Source organism: Panulirus ornatus, chromosome 46, assembly GCF_036320965.1.
Source record: "Panulirus ornatus isolate Po-2019 chromosome 46, ASM3632096v1, whole genome shotgun sequence".
Taxonomy (NCBI): Eukaryota; Metazoa; Arthropoda; class Malacostraca; order Decapoda; family Palinuridae; genus Panulirus; species Panulirus ornatus.
The window spans coordinates 30,398,343-30,421,541 of NC_092269.1; positions in this window are offsets into that span (position 1 = coordinate 30,398,343).

A 23,199-nucleotide genomic window follows, 5' to 3' on the forward strand; every position below is an offset into this window, starting at 1 on the left:
AAGCAAATTGCCCTTTTTCTCTTATGTGATTGTAACTCGGGAATCTGTGAACGAGGCTTACGAACGAAACCAGGGGTCCGTGTTCCTAGGCGTCCGTGATTGCAGGGGGCCGTGTTTCTAGACGTCCATGATTGCAGGGGTCTGTGTTCCTAGGCGTCCGTGATTGCAGGGGGCCGTGTTCCTAGGCGTCCGTGATTGCAGGGGTCCGTGTTTCTAGGCGTCCGTGATTGCAGGGGTCCGTGTTTCTATGCGTCCGTGATTGCAGGGGTCCGTGTTCCTAGGCGTCCGTGATTGCAGGGGTCTGTGTTCCTAGGCGTCCGTGATTGCAGGGGTCTGTGTTCCTAGGCGTCCGTGATTGCAGGGGTCCGTGTTCCTAGGCGTCCGTGATTGCAGGGGTCTGTGTTCCTAAGCGTCCGTGATTGCAGGGGTCCGTGTTCCTAGGCGTCCGTGATTGCAGGGGTCTGTGTTCCTAGGCGTCCGTGATTGCAGGGGTCTGTGTTCCTAGGCGTCCGTGATTGCAGGGGTCTGTGTTCCTAGGCGTCCGTGATTGCAGGGGTCCGTGTTCCTAGGCGTCCGTGATTGCAGGGGTCTGTGTTCCTAGGCGTCCGTGATTGCAGGGGTCCGTGTTCCTAGGCGTCCGTGATTGCAGGGGTCTGTGTTCCTAGGCGTCCGTGATTGCAGGGGTCCGTGTTCTAGGCGTCCATGATTGCAGGGGTCTGTGTTCCTAGGCGTCCATGATTGCAGGGGGCCGCGTTTCTATGCGTCCGTGATTGCAGGGGGCCGTGTTTCTATGCGTCCATGATTGCAGGGGGCCGCGTTTCTAGGCGTCCATGATTGCAGGGGGCCGCGTTTCTAGGCGTCCATGATTGCAGGGGTCTGTGTTCCTAGGCGTCCATGATTGCAGGGGGCCGCGTTTCTAGGCGTCCGTGATTGCAGGGGTCTGTGTTCCTAGGCGTCCATGATTGCAGGGGGCCGCGTTTCTAGGCGTCCGTGATTGCAGGGGTCCGTGTTCCTAGGCGTCCATGATTGCAGGGGGCCGCGTTTCTAGGCGTCCGTGATTGCAGGGGTCTGTGTTCCTAGGCGTCCATGATTGCAGGGGGCCGCGTTTCTAGGCGTCCGTGATTGCAGGGGGGGCGTGTTGCTAGGCGTCCGTGATTGCAGGGGGCGGTGTTCCTAGGCGTCCGTGATTGCAGGGGGCGGTGTTCCTAGGCGTCCGTGATTGCAGGGGGCGGTGTTCCTAGGCGTTCATGATTGCAGGGGGCTGTGTTTCTAGGCGTCCATGATTGCAGGGGTCTGTGTTCCTAGGCGTCCATGATTGCAGGGGGCCGCGTTTCTATGCGTCCGTGATTGCAGGGGGCCGTGTTTCTAGGCGTCCATGATTGCAGGGGTCTGTGTTCCTAGGCGTCCATGATTGCAGGGGGCCGCGTTTCTATGCGTCCGTGATTGCAGGGGGCCGTGTTTCTATGCGTCCGTGATTGCAGGGGGCCGCGTTTCTATGCGTCCGTGATTGCAGGGGGGGCGTGTTGCTCGGCGTCCATGATTGCAGGGGGCGGTGTTCCTTGGCGTTCGTGATTGCAGGGGGCCGTGTTGCTAGGCGTCCATGATTGCAGGGGGCCGTGTTGCTAGGCGTCCGTGATTGCAGGGGGGGCGTGTTGCTAGGCGTCCGTGATTGCAGGGGGCCGTGTTCCTAGGCGTTCGTGATTGCAGGGGGCCGTGTTCCTAGGCGTCCATGATTGCAGGGTGAGGCCGTATTCTCAGGGTCCCAGAGGTGTTGTGGTGAAGGGCAGGGATGTGTGTGTTGGGGGAGTTCTTGGCAGTATGTTGAGCAAGAAGAACTCAGGAACAGAGAGACGAAAGGTCAATTAGTACCAGAGGCCTGAGCAACATGGAGAACCGACAATTGTGTCTGCTATTGTTTGTTTGTTTGTACTTTTTTTGTGTGTGAACCACACTTAATTCGTAGATCCGTACGTATTTATAGTGTTTTTTGAAAATTGTTTTTGACTGTTTCTTTTTAGGAAAGTGTACTGCGATTTTGAATATGTCTTGTGTCAATGTTATGAGATGTACGTACACCTTCTGATTCCCCTGATCTATGTTCATTTCTTGTTTATATATTTTCCTTGCTCGGTCGATATTGTAGGAGTTGTCGACCTACATTCCGTTTTTTATTCTTCTTTTTCATGGTGGGGGGGAGGGTGGATGGAGTGACTAGCTGGTTGATTAATAGGACTCAGACCAATCCATTATCAAGGTGATAGAGTTTAATCAACGTCAGAGTAGAAGCCATCATTCGCAAAAAAGCATCGAACACCATCCTCAGGGGTTCGAGTCGAGTCGAAAAACCATCGAACACCTTCCTCAGGAGTTCGAGTCGATTCGTAAAAGCATCGAACACCTTCCTCAGGAGTTCGAGTCGAAAAACCATCGAACACCATTCTCAGGAGTTCGAGTCGAGTCGAAAAACCATCGAACACCATTCTCAGGAGTTCGAGTCGAGTCGAAAAAGCATCGAACACCTTCCTCAGGAGTTCGAGTCGAGTCGAAAAAGCATCGAACACCTTCCTCAGAAGTTCGAGTCGATTCGAAAAAGCATCGAACACCTTCCTCAGGAGTTCGAGTCGAGTCGAAAAAGCATCGAACACCTTCCTCAGGAGTTCGAGTCGAGTCGAAAAACCATCGAACACCTTCCTCAGAAGTTCGAGTCGAGTCGAAAACCCATCGAACACCTTCCTCAGGGGTTCGAGTCGAGTCGAAAAACCATCGAACACCTTCCTCAGGGGTTCGAGTCGAGTCGAAAAACCATCGAACACCTTCCTCAGAAGTTCGAGTCGAGTCGAAAAACCATCGAACACCTTCCTCAGGGGTTCGAGTCGAGTCGAAAAACCATCGAACACCTTCCTCAGAAGTTCGAGTCGAGTCGAAAAACCATCGAACACCTTCCTCAGGAGTTCGAGTCGAGTCGAAAAACCATCGAACACCTTCCTCAGGGGTTCGAGTCGAGTCGAAAAACCATCGAACACCTTCCTCAGAAGTTCGAGTCGAGTCGAAAAACCATCGAACACCTTCCTCAGAAGTTCGAGTCGAGTCGAAAAACCATCGAACACCTTCCTCAGGAGTTCGATTCGAAAAACCATCGAACACCATTCTCAGGAGTTCGAGTCGGGTCGAAAAACCATCGAACACCTTCCTCAGGAGTTCGAGTCGAGTCGAAAAACCATCGAACACCTTCCTCAGGAGTTCGAGTCGATTCGTAAAAACCATCGCGCTCTCGCTCTGCATTTATGGCCATCTCCAGTTGCTAGTAGTAGTTGTTGGGGGCGGGTTAGAGGAGGAGGGGGGAGGAGCAGGTGAGCCGTGGCCACCGTCTCATTGTCCAATGTCAAATACCTAACCCCTTGACATTACACGTCAACTATTTCACCTTTAGAATGATGAAGCAGAGGCGGGGGACTGGCCAGTCACACACTTCCTGTACTGACTCAGGCCGCCAGACAGACGAGTAGATAGACAGACGAGTAGATAGACAGACGAGTGGATAGACAGACGAGAGGATAGACAGACGAGTGGATAGACAGACAAGTATACAGACAGACGATTGGATAGACAGACGAATGGATAGACAGACGAGTGGATAGACAGACGAGAGGATAGACAGACGAGTGGATAGACAGACGAGAGGATAGACCGACGAGTGGATAGACAGACGAGTAGATAGACAGACGAGTTGATAGACAGACAAGTAGACAGACAGACGATTGGATAGACAGACGAGTGGATAGACAGACGAGTACACAGACAGACGAGTGGATAGACAGACGAGTGGACAGACAAACGAGCAGCCAGACAGAGAAGCGGACATACAAACAGACAAACAGACGAACAGATAGACAGACGAGTAGACAGACAGACGAGTGGACAAACAGACGAACAGACAGACAGAGAGAGACGGACGTACAGACAGACGAACAGACAGACAGGCTAGTAGACATACAGACGAGCAGACAGACAGACGAGTAGATAGACCGACGAGTAGACAGACAGATGAGTGGATAGACAGACGAGTAGACAGACAGACGAGTTGATAGAAAGACGAGTAGACAGACAGACGAGTGGATAGACAGACGAGTGGATAGACAGACGAGTAGACAGACAGACGAGTGGATAGACAGACGAGTGGATAGACAGACGAGTAGACAGACAGACGAGTAGACAGACAAGCGAGTGGATAGACAGACGAGTAGACGGACAGACGAGTGGATAGACAGACGAGTGGATAGACAGACGAGTAGACAGACAGACGAGTAGACAGACAAGCGAGTGGATAGACAGACGAGTAGACGGACAAACGAGTGGATACACAGACGAGTTGACAGACAGAAGAGTTGATAGACAGACGAGTGGATAGACAGACGAGTTGGTTGACAAACGAGTAGACAGACAGGCGAGTAGACAGATAGACGAGAAGACAGACTGACGAGTAGACAGACAGACGAGTTGACAGACAGACGAGTGGAAAGACAGGCGAGTTGATAGACAGACGAGTGGACAGACTGACTAGTAGACAGACAGACGAGTTGACAGACAGACGAGTTGACAGACAGACGATTAGACAGACAGACGAGCAGACAGACAGATGCGCAGACACACAGATGAGCAGACAGACAGATGAGCAGACAGACAGACGAGTGGACAGACAGACGAGTAGACAGACATTTGAGTTGAAAGACAGACGGGTGGATAGACAGACGAGCAGACAGACAGACAGACGAGTAGACAAACAGACGAGTAGACAGCGAGACGAAGAGACAGACAGACGAGTAGACAAACAGACGAACGGACAGACAGACAGAGAGGCGGACAGACAGACAGACGAACAGGCAGACAGACGAACAGACAGAGAGGCGGACAGACAGACAGACAGACATCCCATTTTTTGACGGGTTAGGATTACGTCTAGATATGTTTGCTACATAGGAAGGGAAGCAGAGCCATAATGGTGGACCAGATTACATTATGACGGTACGAGATGTGTTGTCCTCTAGTTGTTATCATGGGATCAGTATAAGGCGTAAGTGATGGGTATTTGAATCCCTACCTATATCGCTAGGGTGTAATTGATGTGTGTTTGAATCCCTAGCAATATCGCTAAGGTGTAATTGATGGGTTGTTGAATCCCTAGCTATATCGCTAGGGTGTAATTGATGGGTTGTTGAATCCCTAGCTATATCGCTAGGGTGTAATTGATGGGTATATACATCACTATAGGTGTTTGTTAGGGAATAATGAACCATAAGACTAGGGTGTTGAGTGAGGGACATTTTCAAACGTTAGTAGGGTGTTGAGTGAGGGACATTTTCAAACGTTAGTAGGGTGTTGCGTACTGGACGCTGAAATGATTCTGTCTCTCTCACGAAGGGGTGTGAGTGTTGGGTACCGAAATGATTCACGAACTACTGTTTCACTACGTTGTAAGGGATGGGTGAAGCAGCGAATCAAAAACAGACTCACTCCTGGGGGAGGAGCGGGTGGTAAAAGCGTACCATGAATTTTCCCCCCCAGCACTCAATCTAAACCCCAGTCCTGTAAACACGGCGAGACGTATCGCTAAGCCAGCACGAACCATCAGAAATTGAGAGAGAGAGAGAGAGAGAGAGAGAGAGAGAGAGAGAGAGAGAGAGAGAGAGAGAGAGAGAGAGAGGAGAGAAACGTCTCGCTCATAGCGAAGCAATCTCGTTTAACTCGTGGGGAAAACGGGGCATCTGGCGCGACGCGCCAACGAGGCGTCCAGGTATACGATGTCGTTTGATGTTATCTTCGCTTACCCTGTCCTAGCGAACCAGTCCCGAACACACTGGGAAAATAACCTCGTAGAACACGAAAGCCAACCTGAGGCTTGATAGATTGATAGATCATCGAAGCGAGTGAAGGAGGTGGATGTGTCGGTAAAACAGAACGAGACTACACCAGTAATGGACGAAAGGAAGCGACTAGTGAGTAGATTCAAGCGATAATAAGTCTTCGATTTGTTTATTTTTCTCTCCCTCAGTCTCTCAGTACTCCCTTGGAAGTCTCACAGGCGTGGGAGACTAGCAAGGCATCAGAATCGTCAGGGAAAAAAAAAAAGAAAATGTCTCCTAAATCATGGTCAAGATACGGGAAGGAGGGTCAGTGTGCCGATCATCTGAACCTCTGCTTTGTTTATAACTTACCACATTCGCTCTATGTTTAGTTTCCCGTGGACGGCCACACCCCCACATCATCTCTCCCGAGTATTGTCTCGCTATTAACGCGAGACACTCGGCCTCTGGGCATCGAAACACGAGAATTTCTCTCACCTACCTGGTGCGAGACACTTGGCCTCTGGGCATCGAAACACGAGAATTTCTCTCACCACCTACCTGGTGCGAGACACTTGGCCTCTGGGCATCGAAACACGAGAATTTCTCTCGCAAACTACTTGGTCCTCAGTGTTGAGATTTGTGTGTCTGTTATCTCCCACTTTGTGAAGGACGAGATGTGTTTATTTGTTTCTAGCACCGACTTGATACCACAGGAGGAAGGTAGTTCACAGTAGGGTAGACACATGTTATAATGACACACTATACCTTAACAAAACATCCGGGCCGCGATTTCATGACTGGAACGAAGCAAAATACTAAACCCACCCCTGTGTCAGCTCCGTACGCTCCAGATGCTACGGAGGAGAAGCTGGTGACTAGGAACTGAGTCTTTTATTTCCTCCACGACTTACCCAACCCTGTAGTGAGAGTGGAGGGCCCCCTCAGTTCCCTAGCTAGCTAGCCCTATGTACAGGAAGCCACTGTAGGGTTCTTGTCTTGGACGGTGCCCTTAAGATCGACCCTACATGGCCCTACGGGGGGCTCGAACAAAGGTTGTGTTTTTGACCAGGTGGGTCCCTCATCAGTGTGAATCGAGAGGGGTGCCCAGGTGGTGTGAAGGAAAGGAAAAGGGAGGGTTAGGGGAGGGAAACGCCTCTAGACGAGAGAGGGAGAGGCAGGGAGAGAGGGAGAGGCAAGGAGAGAGGGAGAGGCAAGGAGAGAGGGAGAGGCAAGGAGAGAGGGAGAAGAGAACGGGAGAGGCAGTGGTCCATCGGCTTTATGGAGATCCTGCTTGTTATTACTGGGAGTGGTTGGTATCTACACTAAGGTATGGTTGTGGCCATACTGTGTGCCACACTCAGGTATGATAGTGACCACACTGTGTGCCACACTTGGGTATGATAGTGGTCACACTGTGTGCCACACGTAGGTATGATAGTGGTCACACTGTGTGCCACACTTAGGTATGATAGTGGCCACACTGTGTGCCACACTTAGGTATGATAGTGGTCACACTGTGTGCCACACTTAGGTATGATAGTGGCCACACTGTGTGCCACACTTAGGTATGATAGTGGCCACACTGTGTGCCACACTTAGGTATGATAGTGGTCACACTGTGTGCCACACTTAGGTATGATAGTGGCCACACTGTGTGCCACACTTAGGTATGATAGTGGCCACACTGTGTGCCACACTTAGGTATGATAGTGGTCACACTGTGTGCCACACTTAGGTATGATAGTGGCCACACTGTGTGCCACACTTAGGTATGATAGTGGCCACACTGTGTGCCACACTTAGATGTATGATCAGGCAGTAGTAGGCGGTGTCTATCTTTAAGTAGACGTTAGTAGTGAAGGCCAGATAACGCTATACAACAATATAGTGCATGTCTTTTAAGTAGATATATGTTATAGAGATAAGAAGATAACGTAGAATCATACATTCTTATCTGTAAGTATATATGAGAAGTGATAAAGATCACAAGCCAACACAATATCTGTGTTCTCTCGACCATGTGGACACCGTGATCTTGAGCCGGGGCAAGAATATGCTTCTGGTCATCCTTGCTCTTACGTGTGAAATTCACCTCACTTTTCCATACAATTTTGCCTTTCGGTGTTTTTAATACTTTTGATATTTACAAGTATTATTTATTTGTTTACATCGTGTTTACAGTGATTTGTGTTCATGATGCTATCCAGTTATTCGTTAATTCACTGATTTATTTCGAAATACGTTCAATCATATCAATTTGAGTATAAGGTTATATATGAGCATATATGGGGGTATATAAGAACGAATTCTCTGTGTTCCACAAACAGATTTCAGAAGTGGATTTCACAGGTGCCTAGACATGGATTAACCTGAAGTAATCCACCGTGACAGGAAACAGATATACGGATTCTGTCGTGTGCACACACACACAGAGAATCCGGGTGTTAGTCTACACGAACGGTGAGGAGTCCTGCCCTCTCTCTCTCTCTTCCCACGTAAAGACACGTGAGAGGAACAGGTCAGCTGTAAAACCCCGACAGGATTCCCCCGGGAGACGCCCCTAAGCCTGGGGGACATATATACGAGGCACCTAACCTCGATGCAGTGTCTAAAGTCGGATTCCTACGTCATCGCCGGCTTTGTTTACGTTCGCGCGGCATTTTTCCCTTCCCCTCCTCCTCCACCTGCTGGCCATCTAGATATCAGCCCCTGCTGCTGGACCATCATCCAGAGCTCTGATGACGCCTGCGTTGCTCTCTGTCCCTCCACTTCTTCAACCCGATGTCAAAATCCAGCTGAGGTATGCGACTAGCCTCGTAGATAGAGAGATAGATAGATATAGGGTATACTAGGCTTTAAGAAGTGCACTGAGAAGGGTTTCGAAGGTGTGCTGGCTCACAGAGGGTGTAGTGCAGGTGTAGCGTCTTGCAGGGAGAGTTGTTGAAAGGTGACCGTAGATCCAGGGTAGATGTCGAATTCCCTGGTTGCCGGGAGCGTACGAGAAAGTTCTCCTACATGTTTCTGCTTCTTATGTGAAAGAATATGTGTGTGTGTGTGTGTGTGTGTGTGTGTGTGAGTACCTCCCTCTACATATGGGGAGGGAGATCTCCATTCATGGAGCCCCTACGTCACACCTTATCAATTTTATCAAAGAGGCTTTCTCAATTTTCTCCTGGCAGTCGTGTGTCTTTCGTTGTTCCACGAGGCCCCACGCCTCCGTTACGGAGGTATTGCCTCCTCACGTCCCTCCGTACACTCCCTCACCTCCCTCCGTCCACTCCCTCACCTCCCTCCGTACACTCCCTCACCTCCCTATGACTCCCAGCTGTGTGACCTCCTGCTCTGGATTTTCTCTCCTGACTTCAAAGACGTGTGAGCGTCGTCCAGGCCTCCTCTAGAATGTAGACACAGTCACCACGTCCTCCCTTATCCCTTTCTCCTCTACTGTGGGCCAGATCAATGGCTTACGTCTCCTCCCCACGTAACTCATTCCTCCTTAGTTCCAACACTGTTTTGGATACGTCTCTTCTGGACCATCTCCAGCCACGGGTATATGTTTCTCCTTAGCTCAAGAGACTAGATTCCTGTGGCATGTGTGTGCCATTACCTATTTGTGTTGTGTCGATTTGATTACTTATTTATGATTTCCTCTTTGTGCCGTATAGGTTTTAGGTACCTGTTTGTAATTACCTGTTTGTACAGTGTTTGTGTCGTTACCTATTTATCATTACCTATTCGAAGTGTATGGGGAGGGAGATCTACACTCTTGGGGCCCCATCTCTTAAGCATTTTCTACAATCGTACAACTTCTAGTTATGTCTTGTTATTTTTCTTAAACATATCCTCAGCCATCGTCTCCTGTTTCATCTACCACTCTTATACTATAAAAGTAATTTTTCACATATATCAAACAAGTTCCTGAGCTTCATTTCATGTTATGGCCTCCGGCTGTTCTGTCCCTACATCTCTCGAAGAACTGTTCACTGTCCACATTCATCGATATGTTTTAAACATTTAGAAGTGGTATTTAGGTCACCACTCACCCTGTGCGTGTGTGTGATCTCTCGTTACCGATAGCTCGATAATACATTTCCAAAAGCTTGTCTGAAGTGTAGAGAAAGATGAGACAATATTCCTACCCATTGCCTGCTGTATGGGGAGACAAGGTATAATCTTCCTTCATTTCTTCTTTCAGGATAGCTGATGCTTCAAGTGGCCTGGCCTGTAGTGAGAGGGGATCCGACACCAAGATCTGCCCAATTGTGTGAGACGAGTGTCACCCCACCACACCATCTGTTCACTCAGGTGAGGCAAGTCCCAACATTCGAACCCATTGTTTTGAGGGAATGCCATAACATGACCAAAGTCTGTTCTATTTGTCTGGGGTAAATCAATACGAAAAAGGTCTGAGCTGTTGTTTGAGGTGACCCAACACGGTCGTTTCATCCGCTGAGGTAAAGCTATTGTTTTGAGTTAGTCCAACAGGAATGTTTCATCTGTTGTTTGAGGTGTACCAATGATTTCGTCTGAGCTATTGTTTAAGATGACCCAACAAGAACGTTTGATCTGTTGTTTGAGATAAACGTCTAAGCTGTTGTCTTGTAGTGACCCCACTACCAAAGTCTGTCCTATTGTTTGAGGGCAAACCATGACAACAATAGTCTGAGCTGTTGTTTTGAGCTGACCAAGATAACAATGTTTTGATGATGGCCTGTTGTGTGGGGGGAGACCCGACACTCGTATCTTGTTCTCACGTGTTCTCTTTGGTGAACTGAGAGCCAAATGGTGTTCTGGCTTCACTGGTCAAATGTCAGGGAACAGAATCCTTCATCTTTTATCGTGTCCTCGCTGCCTTTCCTCTCCCTTCATGATATTTACATTATTGGCTCACTGAAGGATTTCTTTTTATATTTTTTTTCCCGGATAATTGTTCACAGTTTCCCGTCTTAGCGAGGTAGTGCCAGGGACAGACGAAGAAGGACAGCTGTCGGTAACATCCATGTATTTGTGTATATGAATTCCATTCGCTTTCAAATTCTAATATATATATATATATATATATATATATATATATATATATATATATATATATATATATATATATTTTTTTTTTTTTTTTTTCATACTATTCGCCATTTCCACAGGGAAAATGAAACACGTTAAGTTCCCAAGTGCACTTTCGTGTAATAATCACATCATCAGGGGAGACGCAAGAGAAATAACAGTCAGTTGATATACATCGAAGAGACGTAGCTAGGACGCACATATGTTGTATATGGGATTGAGAATAGTGAGTCTCATCTGACTCTTTACTCCGTTTCCCACGCGCCTCCCACACAGAGCCCAAAATACTGTAGTGGATTTTGGAAACTCGCGTTGTGCGACGCTCATCGCCTTGCTTTTGTTTACCTCTCTCTCTCTCTCTCTCTCTCTCTCTCTCTCTCTCTCTCTCTCTCTCTCTCTCTCTCTCTCTCTCTCTCTCTCTCTCTCTCTTCCCCTTCGTGCACAAGCATAATGAAGAGCTTGTAGGAAGTGTCTTTTTTTTATCTCCTTATCTTGGTGTATCATGTCTCTCCTTCTCTTGCTGTATGCATCTCATTCATGTCTTCCTCACGTCACTCGAGAAGATGGATTCGACAGGTAGGCCAGGTCCTGTGTGTGTGTCAATCCCCTCACAATTTAGGTCGCCTACCATGATCTTTGAGAAGAATGTCCTACCCCTTCACCTGCGAAGGTCCCTCTTTGATTAAGGTTTCACGGACCTGAGTTTCAGTTATTTTTTCAGACCCCCAAGTCGTTTACCTACCTTCAGGTCCTTTACCTGTAAGATCTGCTGAAATCTGAAGGCCTATCTACCCATTTCCTTCATGATTGACTCTCTTAAAGTATCAATTCTTCCCTTCCTTCTCATTTCCATTCAGAGTTCTGACTTTACATGATCGACTTGAATCCACCTCGAGTTGTTTACCCTGATTCCTTCGCCTCACTTGGGTTACAAATACCTTCTTTGAAACTTCCTAAGACTCGCTACAAAATTCATTTCTGACTCCCGAAAATTTGAGCAGGGAATATTTTTTTTTTTCAATTTTTTCTTCCTGTAATTGTTTTATTCAACATCATTTATTACCCTTTTCTGTCTTGGGGAAATAGCCCACATACATAGACACACACGTACAGTACACACCACTGGCCTACATGTTGCGTAAATGAGCCATTTCGTAGTTAGGAAACAGAAGGACACTGTCGAAATACAGTAGGGAACACTGTCGCAATGCAGTAGGGGGTACTGTCGAAATACGGTAGAGGGTATTGTCGAAATACAGTAGTGGACAATGTCGAAATACAGTAGGTGACACTGTCGAAATGCAGTATATGACACTGTCGAAATACAGTAGATGACACCGACAAAATACAGTAGGGGACACTGTCGAGATACAGTATGGGACACTGTCGAAATACAGTAGGTGACACTGTCGAAATACAGTTGGGGATACTGTCGAAATACAGTAGCTGGCACTGCCTAGGACGGGAGGAATATATCTACCAGACACATCATGTATTCAGGACAACTTGAGTTTTCCACGAGTGACATAAGGCTCAAAGTCTTGATCCATACGATCGTCAGCATATGTTGAATTGAGCCTCCTCTTGTATGATCTTAAACGCAATGACGATCTAGGGTTGAAAACCAGGTCTGAAATATGTAAGAACTGGGCCTTAGGTTAGTGGGGTCATAATAAGCCATCTGGCTCGTTTTAACCAAGGTGGAGTCAGCTGTTACACCTTCACGAACCAGATCATAAAATTTCGCTCCCGCTCCTCTCCTGAAAAGGGGCTTCAGCAATTACCTGGTCTCATGGTGTGTGAGGGTGTGTGTTGCTCCTCCTCCTGCCTCACACCATCATCATCTCCTCATCCTCCTCCTCTTCTCCTCCTCTTCTCCTCCTCTTCTCCTCCTCATCCTCCTCCTTCTCCTCCTCCTCTTCTCCTCCTCTTTCTCCTCCTCTTTCTCCTCCTCTTTCTCCTCCTCTTCTCCTCCTCTTCTCCTCCTCTTTCTCCTCCTCTTCTCCTCCTCCTCCTCCTCCTCCTCCTCCTCCTCCTCCTCCTCCTCCTCCTCCTCCTCCTCTTCTTCTTCTTCTTCTTCTTCTTCTTCTTCTTCTTCTTCTTCTTCCTTCTCCCTCTACTATCCTCTTCTTCTTTCCTCTTTTCTTTCCTCTTCCTCTTCTTTCCTCTTCTTTCTTCTCTCATCTTCTTTTTCGTCTTTAGAATCATTCTCTCTCTCTCTCTCTCTCTCTCTCTCTCTCTCTCTCTCTCTCTCTCTCTCTCTCTCTCTCTCTCTCTCTCCCCAGACTGAACTCGCCTAATCACCCATTACCATATAGAAACACCCACAATGGTCTACTTAAAGGAGAATGCAAAGAAAGAAATATAAAGAAGACCCCCCTCCTCTCCCCTCTCCTCCCCCTTCCATTCTTCCCCCCTTCCCTCCTTCCCTCCTTCCCCTCTGCTTCCCCTTCTCTCCTTCCCTCACCCACCCCCCCTTCTTCCCTGCTGATCAGCCACGACAACAGACCAAGATCGCCAGGGTTCGACACCCGTCCGTGGGAGCCGAGGTGACCCCCTCTCTTCTCCCAGGTCTCCAAAAGGAACAATGAATTTACCTATTTTTCCCCAGAGTGTAATTTACCAGTGTCCTCCCCACCACACCCCACCACACCACACCACACCACACCACACCCACACCACCACACCACACCACACCCCACCACACCACACCACACCACACCCCACCACACCACACCACACCACACCACACCACACCACACCCCACCACACCACACCCCACCACACCCCACCCACACCCCACCACACCCCACCACACCACACCCCACCACACCCCACCACACCACACCCCACCACACCCCACCACACCACACCCACCACACCCCACCACACCACACCACACCACACCCCACCACACCACACCACACCACACCCCACCACACCACACCCCACCACACCCCACCACACCACACCCCACCCCACCACCACACCACACCACACCCCACCACACCCCACCACACCACACCCCACCCCACCACACCACACCACACCACACCCCACCACACCCCACCACACCACACCACACCCCACCACACCACACCACACCACACCCCACACCACCACACCACCACCACACCCACCCCACCACAACCCCACCACACCCACACCACCACCACACACCCACACCCCACACACCACACCCACCACCACACCCCCCACCCACACCCACCCACCCCACCCCACAACCACCACCCCACCACACCCACCACACAACCCACCACCACCCACCCCACCAACCACCACACCCCACACCCCACCACACCCACAACCCCACCCACCCCACCCCACCCACCCACCACCACCACCCACCCACCACACCACACCCCCACCACCCACCCACCCACCACACACCCACCACACCCACACCCCACCACACCCACACCACCCCCACCCCACCACACCCACACACACCCACCACCCCACCACCACACCACACCACCACCAAACCCCACCACACACCACCCCACACCAACCCACCACCACCACACCCCACCACCACACCCACACACCCACACCACACCCACACCCCACCACACCCCACCACACCCCACACCACCACACCCACCAACACCCACCACACCACACCCACCACACCCCACCCACCCACCAACCACACCACACCAACCCACCACCACCACACCACCACCACACACCACAACCCACCACACCCACCACACCACACCCCACCCACCCCCACCACACCCCACCACACCCACCACACCCACACCAACCACCCCCACCACACACCACCCACACCACACCACCACACCACACCCCACCACACCACACCAAACCCCACCACACCCACCCACACCCCAACCACCACACCACACCCACCCCACCACCCAAACCCCACCACACACCCACCACACCCACACCACACCCACCCACCCAACACCACCACACCACCAACCAACCAAACCCACCCACACCACACCCACCAACCCACACCACACCACCACCACACCAACCACACCACACCCACACACACACACACCACACCACACCACCACACCACCCACAACCAACCCACCACACCCACACCCCACCACCACACACCACACCCCACCACACCCCACCACACCACACCAACCCCACACACACACCACCACCCCACCACACCCACAACCCACCACACCACACCCCACCACACCCCACCACACCACACCCCACCACACCCCACCACACCAAACCCCACCACAATACACCACACCACACCCCACCCTCCAAAGGTTGATTGACTCCCAGGTCTCAAAAAAAACCAGACAGACGGACACTGGGAGGCGAGAGTTTGAGGTCGTGTCCGTCTGTAACTATGCGTTGCTGTTGAGTTCTGTAGCTTGGAGGCGATACAGTACGGGGGGAGTGTTCTGTATTCTGTAGCTGTTGTGGGTGCTGGTCTTCGTCCGTAGAGGCTACAGTGACTGTATTTGAGGACTCTGTCACTGTAGCCGACCACTCTGTATTATACAGTATACATACAGGAGACGCTTCTCTCGACAGACTGTAACTGTAACTCTGTATGGTACAGTAGAAGTGTTTTATTTTGTATTATTCTGTATCTTGATAGTCAATCGATAACATGAAGTTGGTCCTGTGGCGGTTCATTATGGTCTCTGTATCAGACTGTACCTACTGTAGTATTCTCTATCACTGTATTTCTTTGTACCATACTGTGCTACTGTAATATTCTCTATCACTGTACTTCTCTGTACTGTTGTACCGTTATGTATCATTGTACCATACTGTGCCATTGTATCACTGCACGGTGTACCATACGGTACATCATGCAGTACCACACTGTATCATTTCATCACACTGTACCACTGTACCATACTTTGTCACTGTACCATACTTTGTCACTGTACCATACTTTGTCACTGTACCATACATTGTCACTGTACCATACTTTTTCACTGTACCATACTTTGTTACTGTACCATACTTTGTCACTGTACCATACATTGTCACTGTACCATACTTTGTCACTGTACCATACATTGTCACTGTACCATACATTGTCACTGTACCATACATTGTCACTGTACCATACTATTATTGTACCATAGTATACCACTGTAACATACTGTACCGTTACCACATACTACAGCTGTACCATACTGTACCCGCGTTCCTCCCCACCACCTCCCACCCTCCCCCTTCCTCCCTCCCCTCACCAATCAGCTGGACTCCTGCCACCAGCTGCCTCCCCCTCACCCGCCCTCCTGTAAGCCAGTGGCTGTTCCCTCAGCTGCTCACCCGCCCTCCTGTAAGCCAGTGGCTGTTCCCTCAGCTGCTCACCCCCCCTCCTGTAAGCCAGTGGCTGTTCCCTCGGCTGCTCACCCGCCCCCCTCCCCCCTTCCTGTAAGCCAGCGGCTGTTCTCTTGGCTGCTCACCCCCCTCCTGTAAGCCAGTGGCTGTTCCCTCGGCTGCTCACCCGCCCCCCTCCCCCCCTTCCTTTAAGCCAGCGGCTGTTCTCTTGGCTGTTCACCCGCCCTCCTGTAAGCCAGTGGCTGTTCCCTCGGCTGTTCACCCCCCTCCTCCCCCCTTCCTTTAAGCCAGCGGCTGTTCTCTCGGCTGCTCACCCGCCATCCTGTAAGCCAGTGGCTCTTCCCTCGGCTGCTAACCCGCCCCCCGCCCCCCGCCCCCCTTGTAAGGTCATCAATTATTCACGCTACTTGCTGCTCTTTTAGTGCCACGTTTGACCTCCGCTCGGCACAGGTCACTTGGGAATCAGCTGGACGTGCTTGGCCTGGACCTTTGACCTACCCGTGGCACAGGTCGCTTAGAAGTCAGGTCACTCTGTTTGGGATTGACCTTTGACCTCTATGGCACAGGTCGCTACGGCGTTAAGGTCACTCTATTTGGGATTGACCTTTGACCTCTTTGGCAAAGGTCGCTTAGGAATCATTTGATTGCGTTTGGGTCTGATCTTTGACCTGACCCTCGGGATGGGTCATTTGGGTCAGATTGGCAGATCTGAGTTTAACCTTTGACCTTTCCCTAACACAGGTCAGGTCTCTGGGGAAATAGCCCGGCAGATTTGTGCACGAGTTCTGCTTTAGGTTTGAGGTTGACCTTTGACCTCTTCCCGGCAGAGGTCATCCAGGAAGTAGTTTTGCAAGTTAAGGCTTGATCGTTGTCCTCACCTTCAGGTTCGGACTTGACCTTTGACCTCACCTTCAGGTTCGGACTTGACCTTTGACCTCACCTTCAGGTTCGGACTTGACCTTTGAACTCTCTTTCAGGATTGGACCTGACCCTTGACCTCACCTTCAGGTTTGTACTTGACCCTTTTTGACCTCCCTTGATTTGACTTCTGACCTCTCCTTTGGATTTGGGTGTGACCTTTGACCTCTACAGGCTTGGGCCGTGACCTTTTATGTCTCCTTGAAGTTTCAGCTCGACCTTTAACCTCTCCTTTAGATTTGTACTTGACCTTTGACCTCCCATTGTCACAGACCCCCTTTCAGGGATCAATCCAGCAGGTTTAGTCCTGACCTCTGACCTTTTCCTCGGGATAAGGGCTCGACCTTTGACCTCTCCTTGGTAGAGGTCAGATTCCTTAGGGGTAAGTACAGAGGGACTGGAGGAGAGATATATACCTTTGTTGCATCAACCACCTCTGCAGGTAGTGGACTGCTTCATCAAGATGATGTGACCACCCCGAGGTGAGAGAGAGAGAGAGAGAGAGAGAGAGAGAGAGAGGTTGGGGAGAGAGAGAGAGAGAGAGAGAGAGAGAGAGAGAGAGAGAGAGAGAGGGGGGGAGGGAGGGAGAGAGAGGGGGAGGGAGGGAGAGAGAGGGAACGAGGGAGAGAGAGAGAGAGAGAGAGAGAGAGAGAGAGAGAGAGAGAGAGAGAGAGAGAGAGAGGTACAGCAGTAAGCTGCCAGCAGATCCCAGTCCCTCTTAGTAGATCCCAGTCGCTCCCAGCTTGTCCCAGCCGTTCCCAATAGATTCCAGTTGCTCCAAGTAGATCCCATCCGTTCGTAGTAGGTCCCAGTTTCTTCCAGTAAGCCCCAGCTACTCCCAGTAGGTCCCAGTTTCTTCCAGTAGGTCCCAGCCCCTTCCAGGAGGTCCCAGCTCATCCCAGTAGGTCCCAGTTTCTTCCAGTAGGTCCCAGCCCCTCCCAGTAGGCCCCAGCTACTTCCAGGAGGTCCCAGCTCATCCCAATAGGTCCCAGTTTCTTCCAGTAGGTCCCAGCCCCTCCAAGTGGGCCCCCAGCTACTTCCAGTAGGTCCCAGCCCCTCCAAGTGGGCCCCCAGCTACTTCCAGTAGGTCCCAGCTAATACCAGAAGGTCCCAGCCCCTCCCAGTAGGCCCCAGCTACTTCCAGTAGGTCCCAGCTCATCCCAGTAGGTCCCAGTTTCTTCCAGTAGGTCCCAGCCCCTCCAAATAGGCCCCAGCTACTTCTAATAGGTCCCAGCTAATCCCAGAAGGTCCCAGCCCCTCCCAGTAGGCCCTAGCTACTTCCAGGAGGTCCCAGCTCATCCCAATAGGTCCCAGTTTCTTCCAGTAGGTCCCAGCCCCTCCAAATAGGCCCCAGCTACTTCCAATAGGTCCCAGCTAATCCCAGTAGGTCCCAGTTTCTTCCAGTAGGTCCCAGCTACTCCTAGTAGGTCCCAGATGTTCTCAGTACCACCTAAGTGTCCCAGTTTCATCCCAACCCATCTCAGTAGATCCCAACCCTTCCCAGTATGTCCCAAAAGGTACTCCCCTTTCTCAGCGGGTCCCAGCTGATCCCAAGAGGTCTAAGGAGGCCTAGCAGCTAGGTGGGAGCCGATAACCAAAACCGATGGTGAGTTATCGGTATACGCCATCTTCCTCAGCCGATAGGGTTATCAGTTATCAGCTAGCGTCTGTAGAGTGCGTTGCGACGTGCCTGTGAAGTGCGTTAACGACGGCTGTTCAGACTACGTTGCGACGAGTCTGTGGAGTGCGTTACGACAGTAGGCCTGTATCGGGTATGCAAGGTGCGTTACCACTCTGGAAGCGCATCGGATCTTTAGAGTGCGTTGCGGGTGAGGAAATGGACCGGAGCTCTCGAGTGCGTTAGGTGTGTGAAGCATATGCTGATGATTGAGCATATTTGTGGAGAAATATGGATGGTGTAGAGTGTGTGGGTGGCAGAGCGTGTGTTTATAGAGTGCGCGAGTGGCGAAAAGTGTGTTTATGCGTACATTTTTTGAGGGAGGTTTTCAAGGGTACTGATTGTGTTGAGGGTGTGGGGTTGGTGATTTAGAGTGTGTTAGGCTTGTTGAGTGCGTTGCTGGTGTACACTATGGTTGTTTGTGGTAAACAAGGATTTTCTTTTTTTTTCTTGTTAAAGTGCGTTTCCCACGTGAGGTGTATGAGTGTTGATGGCAGATTGTTAGAGGCATAAAGTGCGTTGGGATTGATAAATGGCTTAACGATACATGAGTGTGTTAATGTGAAAACCTTTTTTCTAATTTTTGTTACATGTGTACACAAAACATGTCTGAAATCAGGCTACATCATACTGTATTAAATACAATACTTTTAACTTGTAATCTATTCACGTCTCGTGTACGCCTGAGGTTTGGGTTTTCGTGTTTCGACAAGACACACTGAGAACGAGACGTTGTAAGTATTGTTACACCTGATGGGCCCAAGCTGAAAGCCTTTGACACTGCTCTAAGGAACTTTGGACATTACCTTCAGAACAAGTTGCCGAGCGCAAGGCTGACCTGAGAGAGACCTCATATTCTTCCTCAATGGCCACAGTGCTTCTAACATCACAAGGAGAGATATCTCACAGGGTACCAGAAGGTCCATAGCTCTCTCTCTCTCTCTCTCTCTCTCTCTCTCTCTCTCTCTCTCTCTCTCTCTCTCTCTCTCTCTCCCCCGTCTATCTATCCGTCATTTCATCTCCATCTCTATCTATCTATCCAAAACTTTAGAATGGAAAAGAAAAAGCTCCAAAACCCATTTCTTACGGTTCAAATCCGTTCCGGGATTTTTGGTACTTTGAATGAGAATGGATGGCAGAGTTGGGTTAAGTGGTCTTCCTTCAGAAAGTTGGTTCACTGGGTGGTTATGGATGTGGTCGTTCATATGGCCGTGAGGGGTTGCAAGCTCTCATACGTTCCTCTAATGAAGCTACTGATTGCCAAAGTTCAGGTAATGGACGAGAACACGGCCTCCATGGACAAGGCAAACAGACCGCCCATGGAACAAATTGTTCTATGACGATTCTGTGATTCATTCTAGTTATATATATATATATATATATATATATATATATACTTATGTATAGAAGGTCTGTTGAATGTGTTTGATGATAGGGTGGCAGATGTAGGGTGTTAGGGACGTGGAGGTGTGGGAAGCGAGACGGTCGTAGCAATTAATTTAGTGAAAAGAGAAGAGGTGTTGAAAGCCCTGCGTATGATGAGGTATGGCAGAACGGTTAGAGGGTAGGAGACTCTGCTATTGAATTTCTCGAGAAGGGAGACGAATGTGCTGTTGATTGGTTATTAAGGAGTTCTGATATTATGTATATGGTACAAGGTGAAGTGTCAGAGGACTGGCCGAATGCATGTATACCACCATTTTGATATAGAATATAATGACACTACAAAGATGTAAGTTTGTTCAGTGTGCCTTGTAAGGTGAATTGAAGAGTGGTGATTGAGAGGGGTGATGGTAAGGACAGAGCATGAAGCTGGGGAGGTACAAAGTGGTTCTAGACCTGGAAGAGGATGTGTGGTGGATTAGGTGTTTGCCTTGGAGAGTACATGGGGGAAATGGGGTAAGAGAGGGGCGTGGCAGTGAGAGGAGTATGGTTTAGATAAATGAAGAAGGTGTGCTGTGTTGACGTGGCTATATTGAGAAGATGAGTGAAGAGAGAGACTGACCTAGAGCGAGACGGAAGGATGGAGCGAGAGATGCTTTGATTCATTGGTGTGCAAGGGATAGAACGATTTGGAATGATGTGGTGTACAGGGGGCGACGTGCTCTCACTGGGGAAACTAGGGAATAGTCTGTAAGGGCCTGTTTGTGTACGATGTCACTCGTTTAGGTGCATTATACACATTAGCTATGCAGTTGATGTGAGCAAATGAGGCCCCGATCTTCCGTCTTTTTCTGGCGCTGTCTCTTTACGCGGGGAAACGGGGAACAAGAAAGAGTATATACATGTATATGTATATGGGCTTATTAGGTATTCAAACTCGCGCGCTCGTGTAGCCCGTGAATTCATTTACAACTGCTGTAAATTCAACTCCCTCGTCTGGGAACATGTAAACACCACCACCTCGATGTATTTACGGCACCCCTCGCGCCTCCCCCCCACGCACACCGACGCCCACAGACTTTAAACGCCGGTAGGGCGCCGTGGTGCATTTAAAACAAGTTGGTCGGGATATTTAAACGTCCAAGGTGGTGGTGCTGGAGTTATAAAACGCGTAAGACGTACAGTCTTGTAACGGCAGTGACGGAGAATTTGAAAACGAAGTGTCATGGGCGTTTAAAGAAATGTCTTAGGAGTTTAACGATGAGTGACTTTGTGTTTAAAGTGGGACTCAGGGAGTGTAAATCAAAGTACCTGTGACGTTTAAACCACTATATTACATGTGAATGTCTGTATTATGAAACAAATATGTAGATAATGAAAATAATTACGAAAGAGGGGGAAAAACACGAGATTTTTTGGCGCAATTTTTTTGGTCTGTAAAATTGGCTGTACTGGCGTGTGTTCAGATATTATTATTATTATTATTATTATTATTATTATTATTATTATTATTATTATTATTATTATTATTATCTTATTATTATTATCATTATAATTATTATTATTGTTTATTTTATTATTATTTATTTATATTTTATTATATATTGATTGTTTTATTTATTTCATATTAATCATATATAAAATTATTATATTCATTATTATATTTACTTTATTGTTATATAATTATTAATATTATATTATTATTATATTATATTATTATTGAACATAACGTTATATATTGATTATTATTATTATTATTTTATTCTATTATTATATATATTTTATTATTATTATTACTAATATTTATCATTATTATCATCATCGAAACAAACATTTATTCCTTGAGTAAGATCTGTGCTATTATTTACAATACTTCCATGTGCCAAACTCATCTTATAACCCTTCCTCTCCCACCCTTTTTCTCCACAAGCATCTTCTTACCTGTAACAGTACACGTGAGCTCAATTAGGGGGACAACGAAATTCCGCTAACATCTCATTTAGCACATCCATCTCCTGCGCACAACTCTATCCATAGCCACGCTCGCAACCATAAACATGTTGGAACCCTATTCTTCAAACATACCATTTGCTTCCCGAGATAATGTTCTCGACTTCACACATCTCAAGGCCCCAGAATTTTCGCCCCTCCCCCACCTATGATCCACTCCGCTTCATGGTTCCACGCTGCCAGTCCACTCCAGATCTAAAACACTTCACTTCTCCAGTTTTTTCCATCAAACTCACCTCCAATTGACTTGACCCAGCCCTACTTACTAATAACCTGTTTATTCACATTTATCTTAACTTTCTTCTTCCACAACTTTACCAAACTCAGTCACCAGCTTCTGCAGTTTCTCACATGAATCAGCCACCAGCGCTGTATCATCAGCGAACAACAACTGACTCACTTCCCAGGCTCTCTCATCCCCAACAGACTTCATACTTGCCCCTCTTTCCAAAACTCTTGCATTTACCTCCCTAACAACCCCATCCATAAACAAATTAAACAACCATGGAGACATCACACACCCCTTATTAATATCATTATTATTATTATTATTATTATTATTATTATTATTATTATTATTATTATTATTATTATCACTATTATCATTATCATTATTATTATTATTATTATTGTTATTATTATTATCATTATTATCATCATCGGAAACAAGACTTTTTTCCCTTTGCAATAATGTTCGTGTGGCTAGTGTATGTTACAAATACTTCCGTTGCAACCTCCATCTTGATGACCCCCCCCAAGCAGTCGTTGGCCATTACATGCAACAAGAGACGTGAGCTTCAATTAGGGGGGGGGGAGACAAAATTCCGCTAATGAGCCGATCATTAGCGGAGGTTGCTAAGTGCTGCTAGATTAGCGGTGAAAGCGGGAGGAGACATACTGCGGTTGTAGAGGTGACGTGGTCGTCATTAATCGCTAGAATGCGACGGTACGACCCTTTAGGGTGTGATGGTA